At 37.8% G+C, this 14,883-nt stretch overlaps 1 long non-coding RNA gene across 1 annotated transcript; it reads right to left on the bottom strand.

Annotated features, from left to right (window-relative positions):
- Window positions 1-9,741: 9,741 nt before the first annotated feature.
- On the bottom strand, window positions 9,742-14,012 carry LOC135463796 (uncharacterized). Its single transcript, XR_010443596.1, has 2 exons — window positions 12,830-14,012; window positions 9,742-10,804 (listed from the first exon to the last, which is right to left on the bottom strand). It is a non-coding gene; the product is annotated as an uncharacterized LOC135463796 (long non-coding RNA).
- Window positions 14,013-14,883: the final 871 nt, after the last annotated feature.

Below are 14,883 nucleotides of genomic sequence, written 5' to 3'. Positions count from 1 at the left end.
ACGTCCCAAGGATAGGAGAACAAATCGGTGAAAATCGACCCACAGGGAGCCGGTTACATTCTGGGGTAGATGTGGTGGCCGGAACATCTTCTGTTCTTCCAGGGTGCTTTATAGGCGTCTCCTTAGTGATGGACACGTTTACAACGTCAATATCATCCCATATATCTAGAGAAAACGGACAAAAGAGATAAAAGATACACCACAAGACACCATAAGACTAACATAAAATCGTCTAATTGTTATTATATTGACAAATTATCGGACACGGCCTTTTTATGTTGCCAGTTGTGAGTTGTATATAAATGTACATATATCAGGTAATAAAAATGATACCATTTCACTGAATTGGATACTGAAGCTATACGTTTATCGGTCCTTGAAATAAGTATACAAATTGACGTACCTGTTTGGTTCAGTGGATGAGGTGAAATCAGCTGATCATAATTCATAACTTGACAGTCTTTTGGGGAATTCGTCTCGTTCACTTTAGGTAGAGTTGATAATCCCTGCAAAAGGAAAGAATACATTTAAATGAATAAAGATGGTGTACAGTTTTATCTTGCACGGAATATGGGGAAAAATGAAGTTGGAGAATCCTTAAATTTAATCCAGATTATTGGATGTTCAGAAGAAATCATTTAAGTATAGGGTGCTCCTGCAGTGGACTAAAGATATGGCTGGAAACCGAAGCAATACCCGGTGTTTCTACGTGGTCCTTTATGTACGACCAGGGCGAAATTTTCAACACGGAATAGGCAATTAGAATAGCCGATACGAGGAGAAAGTGGGTACTGGTTGCTGACGTGTTCCCGTTTGCCACAATTGGTGAAGCGAGCTGAAAAATTTGCCATGGATAATGCATGGTAGACAAGTGTGGATAAAACCTTGATGGATTTGGACAATTGTTCATACCCGATATGTCTGTGGCATATAATTCAAAAAGAAGCTTGAATGCATGTGCTTGCTTGCTTACCTCATAGATAGTAGCCATGGCTGCTCTGTTTTGCTCTTGAGAATGTCAGCTGGTCAGAGGAAAATCTGCGAATGATTACACTCTGAGTTTGCTGGCCTTATATGCAACACTTTCCGTCATCTGATTGGCTAGTTGAAAACAGTGTTCACCGTCCGTCGAGAAAGATGGCTCGTTTGCTCAAACGTTTCATACGACAATAAAATGTGATCCGAGGTTTACGACTATAAGCTGTTTAGAAGGTTGTCTTGTTATTGTTTCAAGCTGTGATGAAAACTGCTCACGCCACTGGAGATCCCGGAGATGATTTCAAATATTACCCCCACCCCTTCCCCAAAAGAATCCCATCTCTCTGACCCCGGGGTGTACCCCTTCCCCAGACAATAGTCACAAGCCTTCCCCGGACTCAGTGGTTGTGTGACCAACCCACTTCGCTGTACCAGACGAGCTGATCATACTGGTGAGTAGATTTAAAGGTGACAAATGATCTTTTGTTTCAGTAAATGTTTTGGTCGGGACGTCTTTTCTTTTTGTTTTGTCTGGTGTTTTTGCTGTAATTATAGACATTAGCCAAAACATCAGAGTTGATCCCATTTACTTATGCATGGGATTAACACTTTCAATAGCAAAACAGTAATGTTCAAAAATAAAACAAATCCAACAGAGCAGACCTATTGCACTTAGCCAGTCCTTAGGTTAAAACCATTCAGTACAAAGTGCAAGTGTATCAGACAGCAGATAAAGAATTTGAAAATGTCTGACCACAATATAGTCAAAATGGAAAAGGGGCGAGACAGTTCTTACACATCAATGACTGGCAATATAATGTCCAGTCCATCTCTGAACTTTTGATATCTGGGATTTTCATCAAATTAAATATTAAGTTTAACTCGTTTTGCTTAATGGTTAAATTTACAATGAGTGATTTTCATAAAGATAAAATCATAAGCTGTATTAATACCGTTTATGTAACACATGGCACATGTTCTAAATTATTCCCCATATGCATCATTTTTCACAACGCATCCAAATGCAAAATAAATCTGTTGTGGGAATTTATGTTATTTCAACCATTCATTCACCCCCATATGCAGTTGACAATCAGTACGATGTACATGTCCATTTATGAAGGTCTATATGTGTGATATGGAGATGTAAGTGTGTTTATGGAGTTTCCCAAGCTGTGTAAAAACAAATCATTCTCTGCTGCTACGTCGCATTACTTGTGAACTACGTCTACGTTTTAAGAGCACAAATGTACATAAATGGTGATGTATTACACATAAACACAAGAAGTACTCTTGGAACAATTTCTTAATTCTGAATTAACTGACCTTAGACAACAACATTTATAATGGTATTAGCTTATGCCTTCAGTTTTCTTGATTTTATATACTAAAATTACGTATGTAAATATACCTGTCTTAATACCATATGCTTTACAAATGTATTGTTTAACTCTTCCAACTCAAAACCATTAACTGGATGTTAAAAAGTTAAAACACAGTCAACAAATATTGTTTGGTTATTTCTGCATTTGTAAAAGATGAAGGTTCCGTCCCACCATGATACACCGTCGCATAAGTGAAATATTCTTGAGTATACGGCATAAAACACCAATCAAATAAGTAAATAAATCAAAAGATAAAGTAAAACGTCTTATTTACCGATTTAGTGCATAACTACTGTCAAGAAGGAAGTAACCAAACAGACCAAATATAGAGATCTCGACATCGTTTACATATAACTGGGGTTACCACTTTCAGGATATGAACATTTAAACAAAATATCTCATTCCCATGAACTTAATACAGATTCTAGACAGACGATCGAAAGATATAGTATAAACAGTGAAAACTCACGTGGAGATGTATTTGCGTGTTTATTGTAATACATGTAGGTCTAATCGCATTTCCATATATAACTGAATTAGAAGAAACCTGCCAAAGTTAAAAAGAGTATGGAAACCAATCATGTCAGCGATTACGGAGTTTGTACACCGGTATTATCCGTTAAACTTCGAACTCATTCATTCATCCGAAGAAAAAGTTATAAAGAAAACCATTTAATAGTGACATTTTTTTTATCTCTGTCAACGTGAAAACTGATAAAGTACACGTCTACGTGTAAACGGCAGCAGATTGACCTGCTTGATGTGTTTGGCTCCAAATATAGCCCACGAGAACTGGGTGAGACAGCTCTTACACCTTTTAGACTAACCACATATTTTCAAATCTGTTTTGAAACTTTTCCCATCACAGTAGACATTTCATTTTACTGTTACATATGAAAATATTATATCAGTAATAAAATCAAACGAAAGTATGTGGAGTTACTGTAAAGTGACAACGTTTCCCCAATGATGAGGTTGTCTTTCTTTGTCCAAAAAAGGTTCCTTGTAGAAATACCATTAAGTCTTTTATTCCATTGTGTTGTGTTGTCCTGTATTTCACAATTGTGATCCTATTGCCTTACAGTATAAATAAAGAAATGTACTTTGTTTTCAGTTTAAACAACATCATATTTATGTCGTACAAGATGTCAACAGGTCTAAATTATAGTTTGCCAAAGATCAGAAATGTTTTGTATTAGTTTAAACATTTTTTTTTCTTTCAATAATTCGAAAAGTAGATTAATCAACATGATTAATTAACGTGTTAAAATATCGTCGTTAATTGGTTCTAGGCTTAATATTTGAAAATTTCCCAAAGAAAAGAAAAAGGTCTACAACATATCCAGTCATCCACACTTAACGAAGTTCAGCTTCACTTTTAAACGGGACCACGCCACTTGTATTGGATGGTTTTATAGTTTAGGTAAGGAAATATAAAGGTGACAGATCCATTTTCTTCCCTTCTGTAAATCTGATGCTCACAAGCTTTATTGTTTCTGTCTTGGTCATGGTGATAAGCAACAACTGAATAAATGTATTTATTGAGTCTGTGTATAAAATAGATCCGTCTTTAAAGAAATCTGTTGAATTAACCCTCAAAAACAAAGCGATACTGTTTTTAGAATGCATGCAGTGAAGTAAACAAGGTTGGTGTTCACCTGTAAAGGCCATGTATAAGAAATGAACAGAAGAACGTGATCTGGTTGCCTTCGAGTTAAGTTAAGGTAATGTGGCACATCTGGACGATTTTTACATGCAACCGAAAGGCTCATTTATGCACCAGCGGCTGGTTGGTTCCCTTTGAAATACTATCACTTTTGTGGAAAACAGAAAAAAATATTGTCAGCATTTTCCAAGGGGGAATGAAATTATGCATTTCAACCCTTTGGTACCTGTACATTTGAAAATATAAAGAAGGTCGATTTAGTTACCCTTAAAAGTGCAGAAATCGCCCACCCCAAAGACCATCCCCTCCCCCACCGCGTCAACACTCACATACATACCACTTAAACACTGTTCACCTACACTGAGTTAAGCCAGTCACATGGCGCTTTTTAAGAAAGAGTAAAAACAAAAAACATTTTTGGAACTATTTAACCCGAAATGGATAAACAAAACAGACAGAACACGTAACCGTTAAAGATATAAATTTCGGTTCACATGAAGTACACGAATCGTGGATCAGACCCGGTGAGATAAAGGATATTTTAGGCAGGTGAATAAGAGAAGAGGAAATCAGATACATAATTAAAAATTCAAATAATGACAAATTGTGTGGAGTCGAAATTAGTTTTATATAGATATATTAAAAACACCATTGGTACACGTATGCCTCTGTATATGAAATTGTTTAGTGTAATATTGGATACTGGTTTAATCCCAGAGAACTGGAAGGTGGCCATTATTACGCCCATTTACAAGTACAAAGGGGGATGTACAGAACTTTACTGGGATATTAAATAACAGAATTAATGAAATTGTAGCTAATAATGATATTTTAACAGAGACACATACAGAATTCCACAAGGATTGTTCATGTTGTGGATCATGTTTTTAGTTTAAACCGTTTAATAGACGTATTTAAGCCAAAAAAATGATATTGTGCCTTTATTTACATGAGTAAGCCTTTCGACACGGCGTGCTTTTGGAAACAGGAGTACCTGGTAAAATTCTAAACGTCATTAACAATACGTACAAATATACTAAATCATGTGTAGCGGTGCATAATTCTCTCTCGGATCTGTTTGTTTGCAATATTGGCGTACGCCAAGGAGAAACATTATCTCCAATACTCTTGTCCCTATATACAAACGACCTATCGTGGCTTAGGGGTTCAGGTGGACTCTGATCATCCTTCTGTATACATGAACTTGTTTATACTGATGCATACAGATGACACCATCCTACTGTCCGAATCTTGCGCTGGTTCAAATACCGTGCTAAAAGTGTATAGTGAATACTGTAAAATTTGCAGTCTTACCGTAAATATATCGAAAACGAAAGTATTCATTATTGACCGTATGTGCCACTGAGATTGTTTCTTTTATGGACAGAGTACTCCTGACATTGTCACAAATTTTAAATATTCATTGGGTGGTTTTCAGTAAAAGTGGGCGTTTCATAAAGATGATAATAAATAATATAAAAACAAGCAAATAAAGCCTTTCATTGCATGATGAAATATATTACATGTAAACATTTAGGAATAGATTATACTCCGCATGCTTTTGATCAAACTATTTTACCAATATTGCTCTACGGCAGTGAGATCTGGGGTTTTGAAAACAGTGAAATCCTTGACACATTCGAACGTAAACTGTTAAAACAGATCTTAAACTTACATTCTTCGACCTCAAGTTGTATGGTCTCTGGAGAACTGGGTAGATACCGCGTAAGTGTTAATATTAGTATATGTTTGATTAGATTTTGGATAAAATTGTATAATATTGACCGCAAATAGATTTATAAATTATTTCATACTTTCATGCAACAGGAATGGGTTGCCACACACGGAACATATGATTTTAAGTGGCTTAATGTAATTCAATGGATATTGAATGCAAGCAGTTACAGTAACATCATGTTTGAACATTTTAACAACTGGTGGTTTGTAAACACTGTATCTCTTCGGATCAGACACCAGTTTCAGCAAAATTGGATTGGTAAAATGCAAGCCTCTAACAAAGGAATATTTTATAGAGGGATTAAAAGTATCTTCGGCCTTGAAAACTTTTTAGTTAATTTGCAATTTACTTAAGCCAAATCTGCATTAAAATTTCAGACATCTAACAACTACCTGTCGGCTGGTCCAGTACTTGCAGGTCAGAAAGGAAATGTAAATTATGTAATTTAGATTTCGGGGATGAATACCACTATGTTGAAGAGTGTGCTGAATTACTCAAAGAAAGAGTCCTTTTTCTGCCAAAACTTTGTTATACTCAACCTAGTGTGTTTAAATTAAGAAATCTTTTTTTCAGTCATAAAACATTGTAATTTAAACTAAGATATCAAAATTAAACTTACTTACAGCTGCAGTTTTGGACGATACACAAATCTTCATGAAACGGAAACAGTTATACTTAGTTATACTGAAATGAAATTCCACAGTTTATCCTAAGAATGTTGCATATCACTGATTTGCACCGAAACATCTCAGTCTATGGGTGTAGTTTATAACACGAAATAGGGTTTAACTTTCACCTTTATCAGATCCATTACATGCTATGTATAAAGGAAAAACAGGTGATTTACAGGAAAATAACTGAATGACTGAATTATAACTTTAACTACCACTTAAGAGAAGAGACAACTTCATATGCGTCAGTATTGTAATGAGATAATTTATTTATTTCATTGGCTGATTTACGCCGTGCTGTAAAAAAAAATTATCAGATAACGATGATTGACTAAATGGCCACAATAAAGTATAACATATTAGACTGTCTCGACAAGACATTTTCGTTGTATGCGTCATTGTTTTTAATGAAAAATATCGTGTGTATAACTGATTTTGATTTGCACACCCAATATTATCAAAAGGAATATATGGATAACAACTTCTGTTCATTCAGTGAGCGACGTTTCGGTATAGGCATTGATAACGGTATTAATACCTGTGCGAAAACGTCGCTCACTGAATAAATATAAGTTGTTACCCATGTATTCATTTTGTTATCCAACTCATCTTCTAAATGCCATGGAAAGAAGTCACATCCAATGTTAATTATTTATTCAACAGTTTTTTTTTTAATGAAATCATCTTCTGCATCAGGCTCCTTAATTTGCACGCGAGGATAAGCATTCATTCAACACATGTACTTAAACATTGCACAAAGAGTATATAGACGTTCATAAATATATCCGTTGTTTTGTTTTTTCATTTTGTTTAGCTTTAAACGAAGATTTCTGTGTAACACTTTATCCATCCAGGGGAATCATTTCTTGATTTTAGCAGTATGGGAGCAACCGTTAGACTAACTTGATCTTTTGGCTCTAACCAACAAGGACACCCCCATCGAGTCAAACAAAATTGGTCAACCCAGTGAGTAGACTTAAACATGTCAAATGTTCTTTGTTTCAGTATATGCTTTTATTGTTTTAATCTACGTCTAAGAAACAGAGCTAAGACTTAATCCCATTAACTCTGATATCGGATTACCATTTTAAACGCCAAGAGAGAGGTTTTCAAAAGATAAAGTAAACTCAACCGCGCAGACTGAAAGCACTTAGCGGATCTCAAGAATTAAGTATGTGGAAGACAAATTATAAAGAACCCGGTGTATCTGACTCCAAAAGTATCTCTAAATGAATTGTGTCGTAACGTCACAAGTCGAGAAATCGCTGCCATCAGTGTATGGCTCATCGTCTCCCGATTCTTAATTGTGTCCGCTAAATATTGCTAATTTCTTTATTTATTTGGATTTTTTTTTCCGTTAAAAAGATCCATTAAACAAATGCATTGTTAAGGGTTGAGGAAACCCGGAATAACCACACAGAAACAACAGCATCTGGCCAAGGAGATGAATCTAGCCAATCTTGAGACTTAATGTTACCCCTGATCCCGCAGGGACTTGACTCGGACATGTTTCATTTGAATTCGTGTTAATGAAAGACCTTACGCGAGCTTAGTGTTTGTCAGTGAGAAAGTGGATTTTAGTCATGCCAGAATTATCGTAAATAGGAAGTTATATCCAGAAATCTATAATAATAATAATACTTATCTATTACACACGATTTCAAAAACAAAAATACTTAAATGCCCATCCACTAATGCCCTTGATCCCTTCCCCACGTCCCCCACCCTCGCAGACAAGGACATGACGCACAGTGACTCCTCTGTGTATAGCTTTTGTTTCATATAAGATTATAACATTGGCCTAATGGCGTGTCAACAGGCATCTGTTTGAGGAGAACCCACGTGATCGTCTCATCAAAGGTCAAGCACATGGCATGTCAGACGAGTTGATCATGTCGGTGAGTTAGTAGTAAGTATCACAGTGTCCTTAATGTTGTCTAACAACAACAAACATCTAGCACATAGCGAAATCCCGTCCTTAAACGCATACTATTAACACCTCGGATATCAAAACAGTTAGTGTCTTCAGTAAAAATGAAAAGAAGCTGCGTTGAGGTTTAATGCAATTAACGATTTACAAGACTAAACCTGCGAAAGATAAATTACAAGGCAAAACAGATGTGGACCAAATATTAACTCCATGCATGACGGTTAAATTGAACTGATATATTTACAAGCTAAATCATACTGATATTTCCTAAATCTCCTTGGCTGATATTATGGCGATACCATGCTATGGCCTTGTTTAAAACTTTTCTGTATTATTAAATGGATGAACTTAACAATTCGGGCATTTCTTTGAAATTATTACCTTTGTTGTTAATCTTGTGAATATATACAGCCTCTTTCACACAGTATAATGTTTCATACCTACTTGCAATATTCAAGAAATTCAAAACTTTTGGAATTGCCATTAGCATTTTGTCAAAACGTGCATAGCGTATGAATCAAAATTCATCTATTTCCATTCGACCAGTTGCATTAGGCGAGTCGCTGAAGTCAAATATACACGTTACTGTAATACTGGTATAAAATACACTAATGTATCGCAGTACAACACTAAAAATCAAAAGATAAAGCAAAAACAACACAGCGATTTATTGCACTTTATTGCACTGACGTCAGAGAGAGCGAAACAGCCAACTGTGCCATATGACCTTTGAAAAATGTTCGGCAACCTTTGTTTACATTAATTTACTGATCACCTGTCTCACCCCTTTCCAGAGGCACAAATGACCCCTTTTCCTTTCGGAACTGCATTTTCACATGCGTTTCTTCTGTAATTATATATACTCTTTCTTTCAGCATTCATTTGTATTGAACGTACACTTATTGTAGATAGCACTGATTTGTGTCGCAGTCATATTTATTGCTTTGAGTACGAGTATTCCAAACATGGCAACAATTCCACAAATAACCATATATACATTTTCTTCCAAACAGATGACAAGCTAAACCGGCCTCTTAAAAGTAAAAGTTATATCGGTAAAACTGACCCAAAAGTATGCCAAATGTACACAAATACTACAGATGACGGAGTTTATTAACGTTTTCACAACAAATACAAGACTGACCCATGGATAAGAATAATACAATAAAAATTCGCAGCTGACATCGATTGCCGAAGTAACTATAAAATTAATACATCTGTCGGTCTGTCTGTCTGTCTGTTTGTTTATCAGTGGGTCGATCGGTCGGTGGCTCGGCTAGTAAACTTTTGGACATCCTATACCTGTTAATATATAGGCCATTTCCTTTGCGAGGGACCGAGAGTGCACGGTAATATATTACAGGATGTCGGAGATATTGAAACTTTGCCCTTTTTGGGAGCCTTTAACGCCACACAATTTTCTCAGTTTACCAAAATTTCCAGACCTTCCTATCTTACAGCATTGGTTGAAGCGGACATATTTTGTAAAATAAAGCTATATGTACAGGTTTATCGTTTCTAAATCGGAACTTTATACTGATTTCGACATTTTTCTGTATATTAGGCAGATTCTGATTCAGATTCATCTAGAACAACAATGTTCTAATGCTGCCTCACTGAACTGCTAAAATATCCAAATTTTGTTACCTTAGGCTGACACGGTTCGGAATAGAACCAGGAATCTGCCTGTCTTCCATTGGTTAAGGCCGTATACATATTAAAAAAGCACATTCATATCAATGAGTATAAACAGATATACAAGTTTTGACATTTTGTGGATCGGTAAGATCCATTAAACCAAATTATTTACAAACGCCCCAGAGCTGTTTGATTTCATTCGTCGACATTTATTTATTTGATTTAGTTATTCATTTATTTGATTGGTGTTTTACACCGTCTTCATGAATATTTTACTTGTACGACGACGGCCAATATTATGCATAGTGGGAGGAAACCTGGTGGAGCCCGGGGAAACCCACGACCACCCGCAGTTTAATTGCCCATAGACCTTCCCACCTATGTCCCGGGAGGAAGCCAGCTTGGTATTTGACTTATTTGATTGATGTTTTACGCCGTACTCGTTCTTCTACAAAACTAATAATGTCCATGGGTTTCCCCCGGGATTTGTCGAGTTTCCCTCAACCCCAATGCTGACCCCGTCGACAATATTCTTGAGTACGACGTAAAGGTGTGTAAATAAATAGAACTGACAGTATACAGACAAGATGGTGCTGATTGGCACTATACAGAGTTGTTTATGACGGGAAGAATAGTCTCGCCAACATCTCATCCACCGGGTCTCCTGTGTTTATGCCGTTTGATGAAATGAAAAGCGGTCCTTGGTCCTGGAAGGATTAACTTCCGGTGACGCGTAAGCCAGATCTCCAGCACATTAAGGTAACTTTCCGAAAGTTCCATCGTTGTGTTCACCGTGTACTGAAAAGACAGAAAAAATCAGCCCTGAACGTGCTTTTTGACAGTTTGAATTTTGTATATGGTGACAATTTTTATAGAGTGAGAATGTGAGAACCGTACAATGTAAGCGATAATGTTAAGTGAAATGTTGAGGATAATGTTACATGGAAGCATGCCTTTTGTAATCGATTTATAATTGATATACCGGTGCTATTAAAGGCAAGTGTCACAACGACGCATGTCTCTCGCCATTGGATTATAACTGATATGGCGATACTCGTAGGGATACGTGTAACATGGACTCAGGCCTGTTGTCATTGGCTTATATTAATATTTGACGGTTCTGTTACGAACGGTTTTACAACGACATACATCTGAAATTGGGGTCATTCAGACCTTCGGAGGAAAAAGGGTTTTCCCCATTCTCATATCTGTTCAGAGTATTTCTGTTTTCTCCGACGGTTACTGAATCACGAAGCATATAAATAAAACGACTAAAGATTATGTATCAATTGAGAACGATAAAAGATACATGAGAAAGCACTATAAAACGAAGGGCACGGTTTAAATTAAAATGAATAAAGATATGCCAAAAAGTGCAATTTGTTTTCATTTTGAAGTATATATCATCTTACATAATAAGCCCGATACTAGTACTTTATGCATATTTTTTTGACAATATTCCGAAATGAGGTCAGCGAAGAACACATATACTAGCAACGCTCCCCCAATTCGAGCTATCACCGCTGATGTCACCAAAGCAGGCTACTACTTAATTTTTGGACTGATGGCTGTGAGGTTTGGACAACTGTAGTTCCAAAGCAATTTTAATCCCCCAAGAAGAAAGCTGAAAAGCTTTTTGTACTTTTATATGTTAGGCCAGGTCATGTACTCCCTATTGAAACAGAAAATAAAAAGCGTTTCATGTATCCTTCAATTAGGTCATTCAACACATGGATCAGTCCAGGATAAATACGCCGAGTCACATATGCATGGCAATTTATGCACGGCAAATTTATTTCATTTGTGTTTTGCTAAATTATATTAGTTTTCGTGTGTTCACATCATGCTGTTCATTTAATTTTTGACCAAATGTCCCACTCCCATGAACATACCAGTATAGATCTCTATACACACCCTCGCAATAAGCCACGTTCAAACAGTCGAATTTGTTTTAGATCAGACGAATTTGTCATGGCCATTGTCATGGCCATATATGGGTCAGTCATCTGTCATGGGTATCATGGATATCAGCCATCGATATCAGTTCATCACAGGTCATTGCCCTGCACACACAGGTCACTGCCCTGAATCCATAGCTCATCATTGGCCAACTACTCTGGTTACTTGTTTATACCAGCATTCATCTACGGCTTGTCCTCGAACAATCTGGCAGCTGAGCCCTCCAAAACTTTTAAAAATCACAACGTCAACAGGGTGGGAGATCATGGACTGTGCGTGAAGAACTCGACAAAAAAAAGAGATAATGGGTCCAGCTCGGATATAGCGGCCCATAACCACGATTGTTTCGTAACAGAAATGAAATACACCCTATATAGAACCGAGATACCTACACTCATCTGTAATGGTATATTAAATGTTTTTTCTCCATCACTGCCTACATATCAACATGACCACATGGATGACAATTTATCTTTACTACCTTTCCTTTCCACAGGACAATCGTTGACAGTTTTATCCAATTCCTGGGCAATATTTTGATATTTTATTTGATTGGTGTTTGGTGTTTTACGCCGAACTTAAGAGTGCTTCATTTATGCGACGGCGGCCAGCAGTTTGGTGGGAGGAAACCGGGCAGAGCCCGGGGAAAACCCACGACCATCCGCAGGTTGCTGCAGGCCTTCCTTCAGATGGCCGGAGAGGACACCAGCGTGAGCTTCACTTGAACTCAAAGGGACCGCATTGGTGAGAGGCTCCTGGGTCAATGCGCTGCGCTAGCATACTATCCCCCCCCCCCCACCACCACCAACACCACCCCGTGATTTGAGCCCTTGTATCCTGTGAATAATATAGAGCCTTGTGTACCTTATCATCGATCCCATCCACTTGGCAAGGCATCATTTTCACATTACGATAGGAACCGTACACAGATCTCTGCCACAACATATCACACTTGTTAGTGTCTCGCAGATCCTGAAGTGCGGTTATCTCCCCTGCTTTACCAATCACTCGGTGGTACACGCTAAATAGCATCAATCTGCTGAAATTGAAGTCCTGAACACTGAAAATTTTCTCAACGTTGAAAGATTTTATATACGGATCTGTTGCCCGGAAGAGGAAATAAGCACTGGTGTTTGTTTGATGTTCTTTCCAGGCTGAAATATTTACAGTCAACCATTGATGAATCTGCGGTTCGGACGTGTTGACAGCTTTGTCATGATCGTACTGCAGTTTGTTGTCATAAACACCTGGAAACATGTGACGCACGTTGTCCAAATCTGGCGAAGCGGTGACGTAACGTGGTGTGATCTTCATCGCCACGTATATCACCATGACAACAAGTAAGTGCTGAAACATGGTCGTAGCATCCATTTCTCAAAAATATGCAATTTCGCACAGCCAAATGCCATGCAGCTGTCGCATTGTTGATAACATGTGATAAAAACTAATATGAAGGACAGCCTTAGTCTTCATCAATCCGTATTAATGCCCTAGCTTCAAGGACTTAGTATGTATACGCTTTTCCAGGAAATACTGTGTTATCGCTTACTAAGTGAGGATATATGTATCACGGGATGCTATCCAACTACTACAGCTTTCTCAGGTGATACACTTGGCAAAGTGTTACCCACGAATATAGTCGATCCAAACACGGGGGAACATAGCGGTACAGCTTAAGCACTGTCCAAAAACACAATATGCACAGCACTATTCAAAGCACTACCTCCAATCCTCATGAGAGACGCTTCCAACTCAGGTATTCACGGAATCCTATTACATCAATAGATGGATACACCAATACAACTCCAGCACTGTCCACGGATACAACATTATTTCCATTCTGTGTAAGAGACGCTACCAGCTCTGGTATTCCCGTGAGTACTATTACAGTACAACTCCAGCACTGTCCACGAATACAGCACTATGACTAGACTAATCAGTGCGTGAGCAATGTACACTTGATCACGAATACTTCTAATATACAGGGAAATGCACCTGCTTCAGCGATACTAGCGAAAACCCAGTAGACAACACTGTAGTGGCAAAGCCTTCCGCACCGACTGCTCCAGTGTCACATGAGTAATGGTGCGTCGGGTATGTAGGTCTGCATATGAATGTGGGTTAAGTTCTGAGTGAAGAGCACCACGTGCCCACCGACGCGTAGTCTACAACATGCATCCCTTGCATGTGTGTACATGTAACTGTTCGTCTCTTCCACCACAAAAATCTACACGCACGATAAAGATTGGTGTTAATAGGTCATGTCAGTGTGAAAGCAGATTTTTAAAATATGCCCTAGAGTGTATATATACACGGTGCTCATGCCACGTTATCGTAATTCTTACTAATGTAGAACGCGGAAATATAGGCCTACGCATACATTTAAACATAGGCGTATATCTATGCTGTGTAAGATTCTAACATACATGTATCAGCGTATGCCAAATAGATTATCTGTTTGAAATCCACATAAATTACTACATCGATAGATGACCGTACAAAATCTTCTTCGAATGATGATTTTTTTTTTTTTTTTGAAGCAGGGAGTCTGAGAAGGCTGGTTGGGGGAGGGGGTGCTGGTGGGGGTGTGTGCAGTTATTTGTTTGAGCTTTCAATCGCTTGGACACACTACGTACAGTATACAAGTTCAAAACTCGCTGAGGGTATGGCATTTGCTGATTCAATTTCTTCTCTGTACCTCCATGCGGGGCCTCGCTGACATTGATCGGTAGGCAACCCCCGTGTGATCTTTTGCGTAGTCACTTCCACAAATATGAAGTCCCCACAATCCCAATTTTTGTAACATTTTGGCGCGAATACAGCCTAGGTGTCTTGATTAATGCTCACCCATGAAAACGACCGGCATTGGGTAAGTACAAAGTTTTATGATTATTGGCAATAACAAATTAAATAAATAA

The sequence above is a fragment of the Liolophura sinensis genome, chromosome 3 (assembly GCF_032854445.1).
Source record: "Liolophura sinensis isolate JHLJ2023 chromosome 3, CUHK_Ljap_v2, whole genome shotgun sequence".
NCBI lineage: Eukaryota > Metazoa > Mollusca > Polyplacophora > Chitonida > Chitonidae > Liolophura > Liolophura sinensis.
Note: the sequence above shows the minus strand (reverse complement) of the source record. Positions and strands in the feature narration are given on the sequence as shown.